This window comes from Austrofundulus limnaeus, unplaced genomic scaffold (genome assembly GCF_001266775.1).
Source record: "Austrofundulus limnaeus strain Quisiro unplaced genomic scaffold, Austrofundulus_limnaeus-1.0 Scaffold359, whole genome shotgun sequence".
Taxonomy (NCBI): domain Eukaryota; kingdom Metazoa; phylum Chordata; class Actinopteri; order Cyprinodontiformes; family Rivulidae; genus Austrofundulus; species Austrofundulus limnaeus.
In genome coordinates, this window is record NW_013952761.1 from 69,238 (window position 1) to 86,071 (window position 16,834).

Sequence of the window (16,834 nt, forward strand, 5' to 3'; positions counted from 1 at the left end):
GAAATTAAGTGTTAACGAGCAGTTGAACAGGTGTACCTAATAAAGTGGCCGGTGAGTGTAGGTGTTTATATAAATTGGTATTTTGCCTAGTCAAAATATAATGAGCGATATTTTATTTAACTAAAATTTCTAGTCATAAACCAATTTCTGATATATTAGTAAGGTGAAGCCGATTAAATGTCACAACGGCCTGCCATACATGTCTGTGTTTGCAGCGTTGGTTTCACTTTGCACACAGCTGCTGATGAGAAGATGGTGATGTTTTAGAACCAGGGCTTAAACTTTTAGGGGGCTTCATTTTCATACACTCAAAATGTTGTACTGAGTTGAACTTTATCAGACGGTGGAACAGATTAAATGTGCTCCCGCTTCGAGTCGGCTCCAAACTTCAGCACATTTCACAGAAGACTGAAGCTGAACCGGGCGGCACGGTGGCTCAGTTGGTAGAGCTGATGCCTCTCAGCAAGAAAGTCGCGGTTCAAATCCCGGCCCGGGGACCTTTCTGGGTAGAGTTTGCTTATTCTCTCCGTGCATGCGTGGGTTCCCTCTGGGCGCTCTGGTTTCCTCCCACAGACCAAAAACATGACTGTTAGGTGAATTGGTAACTCTAAATTGTCTCTACGTGTGAGTGAGAGAGTGGATTGTTGTTTTTGTCTCGTTTGTCTCTATGTGTGGCCCTGTGATGGACTTGTGACCTGTCCAGGGTGTATCCCGCCCCTCACACTGTGACTGATGGATATGGGCACCAGTAACCCATGCAACCCTGAAAGGAATAAACGTGTACAGAAAATGGATGGATGAAAGTTGAACTTTATCAGATTTTTGATACCTGAACCACTTCCACACCACTGAATTATAGGAGGCCATGCAAGAGTGGTTAGGGGACTCATCCTGGAACCGGAAGATCGACGGTTCGATCTCCCGTCCAGCTGTTTCAGTRGTTGTGTCCTTTGGCAAGACACTTCACCTGCCTTGCCTACTGATGGTGGCGCAGTTTGGCAGCCCTGCTTCCGTCAGTCTGCCCCAGGGCAGCTGTGGCTACAATGCAGTTTACTATCATCAGTGTGTGAATGTGTGTGTGAATGAATGATGCATGAAAATTGTGAAGTGTCTTTGAGGGTCTTGAAAAGCYTTATATAAGACTAATGCATTATTAATATTATACTTTCTTTCTGTTGCAGATACTGTTTGGAGACTGACAGTTTTTTGTTTATCCACTTATAAGTTGTCATGGTCAGGTACAAGAACTGGACAGAAAATGAGTGAAGACTAAAGGGTTGCAAGAAAGCCTGGATTCTTGGAAGCAAAGTGCAAATATTTTTGCACAATAAATATTTCATATCGACTCATGCAATGGTTTTTATTGAAACATTTTAATCAACAAGTTTTAGCGGTTTTGGTTTAAACTTTCAAAATAATGCTAAGATAAGATAAGATAAAAACTTTATTGATCCCACAGTGAGGAAATTTGCACATTACAGCAGCTCAAAACAGGACAGGGTGAGATAGAATAAAGAAAGATAAGTAAAAGAAAAACAAAAAACACTATACTCGTGATTTATAACAATGTACATATACCTAGTACAGTACATAAATGAATATATATGCAGGTACATATTACTGATGCAAGTGTAGGTGAATTGTCCAAGTGACTGATAACATCATGATGTGTTATACGGTCTAACTGCAGTTGGAATGAATGACCTATGGAAGCGCTCCGTCCTGCAGCGAGGATGTTTAAGTCTCTGACTGAAGGAGCTGCTCAGCCCCCCCCCCACCCCCCACCCACGGTGTCATGCAGAGGGTGGTGGGGGTTGTCCATGATGGCTGTCAACTTTGCCAACATCCTCCTCTCACCCACCACAACCACAGGCTCCAGAGGACATCCCGGCACAGAGCTTGACCTCCGTATCAGTTTGTCCATCCTATTCCTGTCCCTTTCGGTACATCCAGCCCCACAGCAGACCATTCCATAGAAAAGGGCAGATGCTACCACCGTGTCGTAGAATGTCTTTAACAGAGTCCTGCAGACACCGAAGGACCTCAGTCTCCTCAGCAGGTGGAGTCGACTCTGGCCCTTCTTATACAAGACGTCTGTGTTTGTAGTCCAGTCCAGCTTGTTGTTGAGGTGAACACCCAGGTATTTGTAAGAGTCCACTGTCTCAATGTCTTTTCCCTGGATGTTCACCGGTGCTGTAGGGGGTGGCTTCCTCCTGAGGTCTATGACCATCTATTACGTCTTGCTGGCATTGATTTGGAGAGRGTTGGTCGCACACCAGCCAACAAAGTCACTGATGACCCCCCTGTATTCCTCATAATCCCCTTCTGATAGTCTGTCWGATCTGTTACAGGTGATCTTATGAGCTTGTGAGATATGTTAGCAATCAGAGTATACCTACATAYAAAATTAGTCACATCATGCACTAATCCTATAACACTCAGCCCAAATACCACAAAGAATGATGGTCCTTTGGTGGCCTAGATGCGTTTTGTCACAGGTGGTCCACACATGGGCCATCACCACATGAACCAAACCCCAACTGGGCCAGTTGTAGATATGCCATCTTTAAAACAGTGCCATCATTGCCAGACTTGGCCCACATTCGGTTGACAAAACACTTGCCATGCCAGCAGCTAGCTTGACACCAGATCTGGCCCACACCTGCCTGCTATGGTGTAAATGACCATTGGTTACTACCACACCAAATTCTGGTTTGATATCTACAAAAATGATAAAGGTAGTCATTTTTTCTTTGGCCTTCGTGTGAGATTAGCTGTGGCACCATCTAGAATTAGATTGACTCAAGTATTCTTTGGATGTATATTTGTATGAGACTGATTAACTTTTGTTAATCAGTAGCAGATGTACATGCAAAGAATACTTTATGAGAGTTTCATTAAACTCAGTCCAGTAGTTCATGAGATGTTTTGCTAATTTGACAGCGGTGGGCACAGTTATCCCCATAGGATGCTAAAATGTTCTTTTCAAGTGTTGTGCGTGCCATGGAGTTTCAGCTAAAACAGGAGAGTGAGCTGACAGCCTGAGCCAGTTGCAGGAAAGGAGTGAAAGGATAGAGGAGAGACAGTGGAGAAGGAAGGAGGTTAGAAAGGGTTCTCCTGCCTTATATGGGAATTTATACTGCACAGGCTAAAAGCTGAAGTCATTTCAGCTGAAAACACACACTGCTATAGCCGTCAGTGCAAAGTGTTACAGGTCATGGAGTGTCTCTGCAGCAGCTCGACTTTAACTTTCCAWCACGCGTATCCATAGTTCGAATCAATAATGGAGCTGTCAGGCAGAAGAACAAACATCAAACTGCAGGAGAAATACGTGTCAGAGATCAGGAGTTAGGAACTCTGAAAGATGGAGATWTCTGTGAAGATTTGGAGGTAGTTAGAGAGGGGAAACAGCTGGAGGGGTGGTGGGGAAGCAAGAGAGACTCAGGTGGGCTCATTCTAGTCCAGAGAGAGAAGTTGGCTTCCCCTGAGGATGGGAACACACACGCACACACACTCACACACGCACTCACACACACTCCCAGACGTGTCAGTTCAGCCGTGCCTTGATTTCTTTCTCCATCTTTTCTTCTCTGCTGTCGCCGTGCAGAAACGCCTTCTGCTCGGGTTCTTTTAGAGCTCTCTCATTGTTTCCTCCTCCTCTGAAGCTCTGAAATAAACACTTCACCGTTAACAGCCTGAATTCCAATCAGCTATCCACACAGAGCAGGCATGGCCGCTCTTCCACACTGACATGTTTTAGTTAGCACGGTGACAGATTTGCTTCCTACAGAGTGTTTTTTRTTCTTCTATCGTGTCTGTACCTGTCATGGTTGTAGCTGCCAGAAGGGCTGACGGTACACGGCCACAGCCAGGAATGACAGAGGAAATGGGGCAATAATGAAGAAARGCAACACTAAACCAATACACACTCTTCCTATTCTCAAGGACAATCCAGTCCAGTCTTTTGGTTCGCTCTGTCGAGAGCAGGTAGGTCCACAAATACTGCCTGGAGAGTTATGTGATTAATGAAATGTCTGTCATGTCTTCCTCGTCTCTTTTTTTATTTGTTTGACGAGAGCCACTCTTCCTCTCTTCACTCACACATGCTCAAAAATACTCCCCAGGGTCAGCTGCCGCGCATGCAGGGGAATAACGCCTGGCTTACCTAATGAAATGCTTTGTACATCTGTGGAGTGTCTGGAGACCCGAGCACACTCAGAATCCTTTTGACACAAGAGATTTGCATATTTATATGTTTGTACAGTCCACACACTTTAGGCTGCGACACACAATATCCTTGCTCATCCCCCACGTTCTGGTTTGACCCCCACATGCACTCAGACATTTCACTGGTACACACATTCTGACATGTTTAAAAACAAAATGAAAAGGAGGTGAAGATCACAAACCATAAATAACACGTTTGAAGATTTCATTGAGCCCCCCCCCCCAACAAATATGTCCAAAGTCCCAGGTGACTGAAATCAGAGCAGCGGTTTTGCACTTCAGCTCCACCCCCAATCACATTATCCAAGCAGTGATAAAGTATGCCTGGGCTGCATCACCTCAGCAAGAAAAACACAGGCAAAAAGAAGAAGAGAAAGACACAACTTAAAGTGCTGGCTGGGCCAAAGGGAGGGGGCGGTCAGACAGACACGAAGTGAGTCAGACAAGTTGATATCCTCCCACATGTAGGACCATCAAATAAAAGTGCAGATTCCATGTAAAGATCAAGCAGAGAGAGAGAGAGAGAGAGACTTTGGGCTGACTTTCCATGTGTTGAGTGTCAGAGACTCCTCAGATCTGGGTGTATTAGAGTCTAAAGATAAGGCACTGGGTGTGACGCCAGTAAGGCCTGTCTGACATCATGTTGTTTGAGTGTTACCTCTTCACAAGGCCACAAAGCACACCAACACAAAGAGYAGGCGGTGGGCAGAGCTCACAAACATGTGACTCAGTGCGCTCTGGACACATGTGATGTCAACCTTTTGGAAGTCCATGAAAGCAAAAACGATTTGTTTCCCGTAGAGGCAGCCAGAAAGAAAACTTGATTCAGTTCTTRAAATGTTTGGTTCTGTGGAAAAGTTATAGATAATTAATGTCTTACCTGTTGTAGATAGTGTTTTGAACAACCTCAATTAGGGGGAAAAAAAGCTTAAATTTTGTTATAGTCTGAGGCCATTTGTCCCATTTGTTTTGCATGGGGCTGTGTTGTTGCAGGTTGTTGATTTGCTGCCCCAGCTGTACTGTAACCTGTCCGAGATTGGCTGGCTCCTCCTGGTGAACCGCCTCCACAATCTGGTTGGATCCTTCAACTCCAGTTCCTCCAACCACTGAAGAGGCTCCTCTATTTAAACCCGGCTCCTTTGTCAATCAGGGCTGCTGTCATTTGGAGCTCACCGTTTTTGTTGGTTGTGTAATATGTTTGGCCTTGGTTTTGTTTGGTTCTGCCAGGTCTAGTAGTTAAGTTCGTGACTCAGAATTTGGTTTTGAGGTCTGCCTGTGTGTATCTGTTATCTCCTGGTTAAACTGCTGAAAGCAGATTTCGAAATGAGAAACTTTTGTTAGATTTTTGGTTTAAGGTTCAAAGCTTTGCTGCTGTCAATTTTTTTTATTAAAAGGGTTTATTTTGTTTAATATTCATTCAGTTTTAGTTTGTTTTCATGGTAGGGTAATTTTGTTTTGCTAAATACTTTCACAGTACTACCCTACCTTAGTTGTGTGACTTAGCATTTATTTAATTGTTCATTTTGTTAGAAGTTATAAACTCTACTGGAAACTCATACTATTTGAATAGTACCCACTTTTTGTTTAATTTTTTTTCTTTAATTTTAAAACTTCATGRATAAACCAAATTCTGTTTGGTTTTAGTGTTATCTCTCCTAATTACAAGTTGGTTTTCAAGCTCCTGTGAGGRAAATGCTTTAAGTAAAAAAATTTGTTGATGACAACAATCTGCTCTAATACTGTATATGCAGAACTAAGAATCCACAAACTTTACTGGAAAACTGAAAGGAAATGTAAATGATAAAAAGGCCTAAATTTATGTTGCACTTCWTCAAGTCTAAGGACTCCAAAGCTCATTTGCCCATTCATACACACATTCACACACTGATGGTGGTAAACTTTTTTTAAACAGAACTTAATATTAGTTTCTTCATCATCAGTGACTTTTTTTAAAGAAGTAAATCTAGAGAATAAAAGAAGAAAGAAGAAAAAGGAGAAATGTCATGGGGAAGATTGAAAAAGCGATTAGAAGACGTGAGATATACACCAAGAAAACACAGACACACACAAAGACAATACACTCGACATCTGTCTGCACACCTGCAAAAATGGAGGACAAAAAATAAAAATAAAAACCACAGCAACAAAATACATGTGTATATAACAATAATAATAATAATAATTATAACCTTGCTGAAAATTATAGATGCATACACATACATACATATACAGATATACAGTATACATACACACACATGTATATACACATATACATATACATGTTCTAAAATGGATAATTTGTGAATTATTTAAATAAGCGAATTATCTAACCTCGAGGCACCACTTCCCTTTTATTTGTTATTTGTACACAGGAAAGAGAAGAAAAAACTGTAACTTTACTGTAATCAGTCTCACAATAAATCTACCCAAAATTGTTTGATGAGTTCTTTTCTTATCAAAACCAAHAAATCTTATTAAGACACAAAAATTAGACATTGTCTCATATTGACCAGTTCTCCACGGGTCATTTATTTACAGATTAAATGTATTTACAGCTATTGCGAGTAAGGAATGATGGCATAATTGAACCATGTAAAACTGAAAGAGTTTGCAATCACAAGTGAATAACAAACAAACAAACAAACAAATAAATAAACACTGAGAGGTGAGTTTTGAGGCTTGGAGTGAGGTGAGGTGAGTTTTGCTTTTAGCTGTTTTTTTAACTAAGGGTCCTAGTTAAATGGAAGAGAAAAATCGTTTAGTTTATCAAATCTCATACAAAGATGAGAATCAAATTACGTCTGAGCACCTGTTTGTCACCAGHACAAATGTCACTTTTACCCTTTTGTTTCTGCTGTGGGTACCAGGAGGGAAGTCAGCGACTGAAGGTCATCTCTGGGGGTCGTTTCCCCAGGTAGGCTCTTCATGCAAGCTGGATGGCAGGCGGTTTGCCTGTAAAACTGGAGTGGTCCCGTGGTCAGAGAAAGGGGTCACTTCCTGGTGACTCGTGGTCCGGTCTTCTTAGGTGGCTACAAGACTTATTAATTTGATTTCAACTTTGTAGAGAAAGACGGACTAAAAATTACGCATGAGTTACAATTATCTTATTTAACTTCTATAAAAATCAAACTCAGGTGTAGAGTCAATGTGAAACGGTGGCTGTACGTTAAACCCAGCGGGAGATGCAGAAGGACCACTGTCCTGTCCAGCCCATGGGGGAAGGGCTGGCAGBCAGGGCCTCTGCTGAGCTTCTGAAAAGCTGTTTCTGGCTTCTGATGTTGAYAAAACTCTGTCTCGGGAGCTGCACTAACTTTTAAAACCTCTGTTTTGGGCTGAGTCAAGGTTTTAGTTGGCCAATAAAAATGTTACACCTTATAKAGGAAAAGGATCTCAGCGAATCTGTTGGAGGTAAATTTTACTTTGAAAACAAAAACAAAGAGGGTTTTAGTTTGATTATCTCGCATCTAATTAAAGGGAGAGAGGAGCTATCTGGGCTTTTTTCTCAGGGATAAAATGGTCACAGTTAATTAATAAAATTCAAGTCCTAAGTTTCTAAGGATTAAATCATGGAATAAAACACACATCTCCTTCAGGAGAACATCTCATCAAAACAACCAACACTACACAGTTACCACACTGAGTCCCCAGTATGCAAACACCCAGTTAAAAAGTGAACATAGTAGAGRTTCAATGGGTTTTGGTTCTTTCWGTAAAAAGAGACAGGTAAATCACATTTCTATGATTAAGATATKTGAAAACAGACAGTTGGATAAAAACATTCAAMCTTGTTCTCTTTTTTATTTAYTCAAGAATGGTAGATTTCTTTGTCCTCAGTCACGTTGAAGAGTCTGGTTAAAGGAATTTATGGTCCCTTTGAGGTGGAACGGACAGTCCTTATGGGGGATGGAAGCAACAGGGYCTTYTAAGAATGTAAATTCTATCAGTTTGACTGCTGGGGCGTCGTCGCAAWGTCTAGTGGGGGAAGGTGTGAGAGATGTTAWTTCAAYCCACAAATGAAGTTCCATGCAAAATCCTTAAAAATAGTCTGAGGTCAAAATGGAGGTTTTCTTCCTTTTTGTGWCGTCARAGGAACAAGTTAAGAAATATAGTCCGAACTGATAATTATATGCAGGAAATCACTWCAAATRCCCCTTTGATTATGATCCATAAGCTGTGAAAAGTTAATGGGTTATAATCACGTGACAGTTTTAAACACATGGATCTTTCCTGCTTCTTGTGGCACGAACAGTCTTCAATGTCCTTCCCARGCGTGTGTGAGGATCAGCTCACAGTCAGTAGGAGCAACAGTCCTGGAGCGCTCTTCAAAACAATAGAACAAAGTCAGTAACCACAAAAACAGYTCAGGGTTATTTCCATACAAAACCAGAYTTTGTCCTCGAGAAGGCAGGGCTGCCTTTGGCCTCTGGGGYGCAGGTGCGAGTCGACCCCAGCGACCCCATACAGTAATCCCTCAGGGCCAGCAGCGACAAGCTCACAGGCCCCGCCGTCCCCCGCCGTGCCGCAGCAGATCCAGGCATGGACACAGAGACCCCCCAAGCCAAGGCCCGATAAGGCCAGTGGACCCAAGCCCCACCAGGCAGCCACCAGGCCGAGCCGGCCCATGCCCYAGCGCCCAGCCCCAGACACCAAGAGCCACCAGCGCACCGGRGGGTAAAGGCACAACCCACCAGAGGGCAGAGTGGCAGGGGTGTGAAGCCCACCAGCAGCAGCGGGCCCCCAGGTGAACCAGAGGAGGGGGCAGCCCAAGACCCAGCCTGATACATATCCAACCATACACAGACATAATCACACAATCCCACCCTCATCCTCACACCCACTCATTCAAAGACACACAAGATGGACYCCATACTCCACTCACACTCCCGATACACACTCTATACCCCCCAGGTCCAGGATGTGCACCCACCCCCTACAGAGGGCAGCCCACATCCAGACCTAGGAGGTAGACCCATTCATTCCGGGGGTGGAGAGGAGCAGATAGCCAAGGCCCAGCCTGGACTGTAGCCGGCCGACAGATCATCCCTCCCGCCACAGCAAAGCCARGCCRCTGACCACCCCCACACACCACCAATGGCCGGGTGCACACCCCCAGCCAACTGCCCGCCGGACTCCGGCAGCCACCCCAGCCTGCGAGCCAACCATGGCAACCAGGAGCCATACCCTGGGAATCCAGATGGCTCCGGGGAAGCCAGAGTGCTTCCRGAGATCCACCCAGGGAGTGAGGCCTCAATACCTCTTCCTCTGGACTGACCGTCAGGCCCAGGGAGCCCTAGATCACGGATGGACAGAGCCCAGAGGACCGCCAGAACCGGGACCAACAGTCCACCCACCCAGAGCCATCCAGACCRYCAAGACCCGACCCCCAGCTCCATAGCCAGCCCGTAACCCAAGGAAGCCACCAAACCCCAGCAAGGAAGATTCAGTCGAGAGTGCCCACCCAGCCACCGAACGCGCAAGGAGGCCCTCGAGAGCGAACCTCCTCCACAACAAAGGGGCCAACCAGCCGACCCAGCACAACCCCCGGCCACCACCCAAGGCTAGCTACACAGCCCCCACCCCAGAGAAAATGCTACACCCACCCCAACATTCGGGCAACTCTCGGAACATATAGCACACTGGAAACCCAGGCTGAGTCGACCTACCCCCACCCACGGACCTATGGTGGTAAACTACATTGTAGACACAACTGCTCTGGGGCAGACTGACAGAGGTGAGCTGCACCGGTGCCACCGGACCCTCTGACCACCATCATGCAAGGCAAGGTAAGTGTCTTGCCCAACACATCATTTTAGACATTTACAGCAGAAGTTCATYCCTTCAACCTACTGGTTACATGATGAACCCCTACATCCTTTTGCCACTGTCACCCTGAATATGGTCAATCCATTGCAGAATTAGGACTTAAATCAGGATCTGTGAGGATAGAATCTAATTCTACATAAACCAGTTCAGCAAGTAATGCAAACTACCAACAGCCATAGTTAATACCTCTTGAAGTAGAGATTRCCATCACAAAGACATTTTGGTGAAAGGGGTGGTCATGACAGTGCGGCGAAGTCATGCTACATTTACACCAAACGCGTTTTGAGCATCAGGAGTGTCTGYTTTACATGCAAAGTCAATGATGGAAGTGCATACAGGGGCACCTAGAAGCCAAGCAGCACGTCTGGCACGTTTTGAGCAGCGTGGTTCGAAGCGGTTCCCGCGTATTGAACYTTTTCCGTGGGTGCAGCGCCTCCAAAGCATCCAACGCTCGAGTTAGAAAATCTGAACTTTTGCTGCTCGACYCATCGCATCAACCAATCAGAGAGATTCTGCTCAGTGATGGAAATATCGGAAGTCCGGGAAATCGATCACACAAACAYTGGAGGACAAACTAATAATTCYATCGTTTATGATCATTCCAGTGRCCATTATCGTGATAGAAATAAAAAGAAATTTGCCTGGAGGACGATTAGCGAGGAAGTCGGCATATCTGGTAAGTTATCAAAACTATGGTTAAAAAGGCTCCTCCTCTCGCACGTTTACATTCGCATTAAATGCGCCCGTTCTCACTGGACACCAGCTTTGGGAGGCATGCGTTTTGAGATTTTTGGAGGCGTGCAACGCGCTTCATGTGAATGTAGCATCGGACATCACACCGTTGACATAAGTTTGGCTTTAAATTCCACATATTTCAACCAATCTGCACCCAATTTGCTATGGTCGATCCTAATCCACACCATTACAGGAATGCAGTCCAATTTTGGGGTGTGTGGCCTAAGTAGACATCACGCCATTGACATATGTTTGGCTCTAAATTCCACATATTTCTGACAATCTGCAAGCAACTCGCTATGGTCGATCCGAATCCACCCCACTGCAGTCCAAATTTTGGGGGGCATGGCCTAATTCCTCCAGYGCATGCCCTACAAATATTTAAAAAWTTTGCCCCAATCCATGCTTGGACCTGGAATCATGAAATMTGGTACACATGTGTAACGTCCCAGGACCTAAAAAAGCAAGGTCTTAGAGTCATAGTCCAATTCCCACTGGAAGTCAGCCATTTTGTGGTACGTTCCATTWGAGTTACACACAAAAAAACTGCTAGCACTTGGTTACTACTGAATGGTGACGGGGGTCATTAGCGATGGTTGGCGTCAAGCTTTATCTTGCACTTTTTAAAGGAAATCAGTTTGAAGAAAAATATTTTATTTCTAAATCAATTGATTAAACAAATGGCTCAGCTGATCAAAGCCTAAAATTGACTGCTGCATTCTTAAAAACAACATAACCCACTCCATTAAAAAAAAAATCAACATTTGGTCAACACTGTTTTATAAACTTTTACATTCCCATTAGTATTGCTGTACATGGTTATTTACATAAAACACCATGGCTATTTGCAAGTGCAAATAGTGGAAGCAGCAATTAGCTTTCACACTTCTAATGTAGTCTGTCTTTTTTCCAGTAGGATTACCATAACAAATCTACCAGGCTAATCATGTGTTGCAAAATCAATGGTGGCTTAAATGTTCACAGGAAAGCATTTGCAAACATTTTTGAGATATGTTGTTTTGAAATGACAACAATCATTTTTGGTTCCCACTGAGACAGAATTAAACATCCAAACTGAGGATATTCAATGAGCTATCTACAACTGGTAAGATATTTATTGTTAATGTGTTGTTGTTGTTTTTTTTTACTGAACCCCACTTCAAACTTATTTTTTAAGTTTTGTTGAAAATTTCATGKTTTGTTAAAAAAATCAATTAGTTCAATGTTGAAAGGACAGGACTTGTTTTTGAGAATTCTTGTCTCTCTTGTTTTTGTGTTTTGTCTCTTTTCTACTATCCAAACCACCCAGCTGTTTCTGTGTTTTATTATACCAATCTGACATTGCTGAAGTTGGGAGGGGAGACAGCTGTACTTGTGTGGCCCCGGGCGCACCCATCATTAATGCCAGCCTCGCTCGTCTCTTCCTCCATCCATCCCTTGTTCCAGATCTCTCTGCTCCATTCCCTCCCACCTACATTGTTTCTCAAAACAGCACCACTCCCTTTTTTATATTATTTTTTCTGACCTCATTTTCCCTGCCAGTCCTCCCACCTGTCCATTCGTCTTAACTAGACAACTACACTCTCTCTCTCTCTCTCTCGCTCACTTTTTTTCCGCTCTCTGCACATCCTCACCTCCCCACTTCTTCCTGTCTCTGCCACGGAACAACCTGCATTGCGTTGGTGAAAAGCAGAGTGCCAGCTAAAACGCCAATCAAGATTTTCTTGAATAGATAATTTCCAAATCCATTCACATCTAATGGTCTGTGTGGGCTTTAATGTGAACCGGGAGACAATCAYCACCCTGTGTTTCTGAGCAGTTTGTCACTCATCTAGTTCCTTTTAAATCACTACTTTACTTTATCTTAGGGATTTTCTCATTTCTTGAAGCCTATTTCCACCTGTTCTCCTCCATACTGTGATCCTATACCTGTGACGCTTAAAGGTTGATTTCCCACTGTGCGTCATTAACCTTTTCTCACTTCTCTTGGTTAAACCCACTGAGCACATTCTGCTGTTAGAGACTTGGAAAGCCTGCTGCGCTAGCTCAAGTATGATGGAGGTTTCACCAGCAATCATAGCGACACCCTTATTAGCCCTTYAGCTGATACAATTCATCGCTGACATCACCAAACGAGACTCCAAGATAGGAGTAGGAAATACTTTCAATGGTCTCAGAAAAATTTCTATACGTGACAGCATCATCACCTCATATCGACAATGTGACATGAGTGGTAGACATGCAGGGTGCAGTCAGATGACACAAGCGATAAGATGCCTRCTGCCTCCGGGGTGGAGAAAGATCATCCTGATGCTCACAATAAAGTCTTGTCATCTTTTTCATTATTATTATTTTTTTATCTAAAAGTGTGTCTAATCACAATGAGCGAGGTGTAATTAATGTTTCACTGTTGTATGTGCAGTCAAGGACCGTGGGTGAGAGGATGTAGTGAGTGTGCGGTCTCTCTAACAAGCTCCCACTCACCCCAGCGGAGGCAGGCAGGGAAGGCTGGAGTGACTGCGAGGCTGTTAGAGCAAGTGGGTTGCGTTGGACGTGTCTATGTCTGTGTGTGCGTGTGTGTGTGTGCTTGTGAGAGAGTGTGCCTGTCAGAGAGTGTGTGTTGACTATGTGAAAAGGAGTGCATGTGTGTCCCTTTGTGTGTGCTGTACTGGGATGTGGAAATTGAATGGAGCCTTTCAGTTCTGCTGCTCGTCTCCCTGGGGGTGAGAGACCGGTTGCCATGGTTATCCTGGAATCCTGCCGCTAATGGGTGGGAGTTTGTGTAGCTCTGGCAACCTGGCCTGTCTAGGTTGTATGTTTGTGCCGCCTGTATGTGTGTGTGTGTGTGTGTGTAGCAGGGGGTGTGGTTGGGTGGAGGCAACATACTAGGACACAGGAGGTCACACATTAGAGAACACAGCTTCCATTTCTGGACCCTTCTGCTTGTTTAAACACRGAATCTTGTCACCGGTGTGTGCGTACGACACTGTACTTATCTGGCATATTAAAGTCATAGTTAGGATCTTCTGAAGTAGGGGAGAACAGGGACAGTTGCAACACTTTTTTCATTTGACWCTGTTACTCAGAGATGGATTGGATTAGACAAACCAAATTTTTATACAATAAACTTACATCTGTCTGTTAATAGTCAAAACCATTTATAGATGATTWAAGCATGTACTTTCTTCACAATTTGCATTTGAAAATGAAAAGTCAGATGTCGCAAATGAGGACATTTGCAACATTTTTTGGGGTTGATTGCAACATAGGCCTATTACTAATACTATATACTGTATTTCACTGTAAATAAAAGTTTCATTATTTTTATATTTATATTATTTCTAAATTTATAAGAACTGTAAGTTATAATGATATTACTGTGTTATTTATTTGTTTTTGATCAAATGACGAATATAGATTTGCTTTGATGAGTAGACCTTACATACAGATGTCAAAGATTCTAATTGATATAAAATACAGTTAGCTTTCAGTGACAAAAATAGAACAATTTATGAGGCAGTTAACTTTTGTTTTGCCTATTGTCACTGTACATCTTCCATTATGCATAATTTACATTGAACAAAACTGGGATTTTAAAACCATTGTTGAAAACCACAACTGCAGAAAATACATTTTAAACACTTATAAGTTTTAATCTGTAAAATTATCATGAATACTCAATATCTATTTAAGTACAAACTTAAATTCAACATCTTAATCTCATCTTTATGTGATCTGTTTTTATATGGATTTATAATACGGGGACAGTCCCCCTTCCCGTCACCAAAATAAAACCTCATGTGTTAGCTAAATAAGCTGATCTTGATATATGCACCATATTTGCTAAAAGTCAACATATGACTTGTTTAAACCATATAAGTTGAGCTGGATCACAAAAACAGTGACAACAGTAAAACAAAAACAAAGCTAAGCAAAAACTTTACTTTGGCACTTTCAAAAAAAAAAAAATCCAAATAAATCCTGGAGCAGTTTTTGAATCTCCTTACTTTTTCTTTGCAAGGTGGGGCATCTACAGTAACTGAGCATGTACAGTGGGAGTGTGATCACTCTAGCTTGTTTCTGTTTGGAGAAAAATTACGTGTTGCAACTATCCCTGGTCTCTCCGAGGGATTTTGTGGAAAGGTTATGAACAATTTATATTTTACTTCTTGTAGACATCTTTTTGAACAACCCCAGCTTGGAGAAAAAGAGTTTAATTCAGAGACTGATGTTAATTCAGATTGATAAGCTAATGGCTAGTCTGAGAAAGTAAAGTGGATTGCTTTATCAAAAAAAAAACAAAAAAAAAACCCAGTCTCAAACATGTCATAATGTTAATTATATTAACATATATAATTATTATGTTATAATTATAATATTTAACATTAATTAATTAACATTAATTATAACATTATAATATTTACTATATTTCCAGTTAATCTTTGCAGATCACAGAGAAGTTATTAATCATGTAATATAAAACATACGGTGATGTAATGGATTGTAAAATAGCGTTCACTTAAAACTCACTTGTCTTTATGTGGCCTTGTGATGGACTTACAACCTCTCCTGTGTACCTTGCTTCTGGAGACAGGCACCAGCTCCACTGTGACCCGGACAGGAAAAGTGGGTAAAAACAAAATAGAGAGATGGATGGCCAATGTTCTAAAGTCATTAAACATTCCAAACATTCTGATTACCAATGCTGGTTGACAATTTCCTTAGCTTGTTTCTCTCAAGCAAAAAGTCTGTTCTCTCTAATTTATAACAAACTCAGTGGAGCAACTCCTGCCTTTTCTGAGCAAATCAAAACTGCATCGAATAGAGACCTGAACTGTTCTTTGCCAGATGATGTTTGGGACTCAGCTCTTATTCAAACTGACTTTACGTTTCCTAGTTTCCTAAAATGTGTAAAATAAATTTGTTTAAACATTGTTTACTATGTTACATGATGAAAAATATGGTTTACAAATGCAAATCATTGCATTTTGTTTTTATTTCACATAACATCACAACTTTGTCAGAACTGGGGTTGTATTGTACCTATTTCAGTTGGTAAATGGACTGTACTAATATAACGCCTTTTTAGCCAACCAGGCTACTTAAAGCACTTTACAACATAATCTGTTTTCTCATATACCTAGCCACAGCACTCTACTACACTGCTACAAAGTTCATCTGAATAAATTATATTTATAGAGTCTAAACAGTGTTTAGGTCACATTCAGACACCAATGGGACACATCAGAAGCAATAAGGTGTGTTCCGCTTTGACATGGGATTGTGCACTGGTGGGATTAATGGTGAACAGCAATTGACCCAAAGCCTCCCACAATGGCACGTGTCAAACTTAATGCCCACAGGCCAAATGTGGTCCACCATGGCATTTTATGTGGCTCATGAGAGCTTCAAATGAGGCGGATGCTGCAGTGGCCCTAAACTACATCTCCCATAATGCATGTTGATTATTTTACCTGTGAAATTATGGCATCCACTATAGAAGTGCACAGGGTTCAAAAGTAGCCGGCAGCCAGTAAAATTTGGCAAGTAAAATCTTGATTTTGCTGCATTTTCGCTGGCTACATCCCGGTACAACTGAAAAGTTGTACTGGGWAACAGAAATGTTCCTCTTTCAAGTTGTAAAATTTTGACTGTAATGTCGCTCTAAAGGGGTGGTGGTGGGGGTGTCAGAAGTCCAAGATGGTGTCTAATCACCACAACTGAACAACAGTGAGTATAGCTCACTAACTTTTAATAGTATTTTTGTATTATTCATTTCACATTTTGTCAGTTAAACACGTAGTACTTTTGAATGTTTATAAGTGGAGGTATGAAAACAATGTTTCTTTGCAGAAAACACCACATAGAGCTCAGCTATGTTTGTTAGCAGTGCTCAGCCATAGCAATGTGATGAGGAATCAGACATATGGTGTTTAGTCAAAGTTAAACATAAAACGACAAAGTTAATTACAAATGGTCCTTTGAGAGCCACTATAATGGGCATGTGGCCCTCTGTGAAAAAGAGTTTGACACCCCTGCTCTATAATTT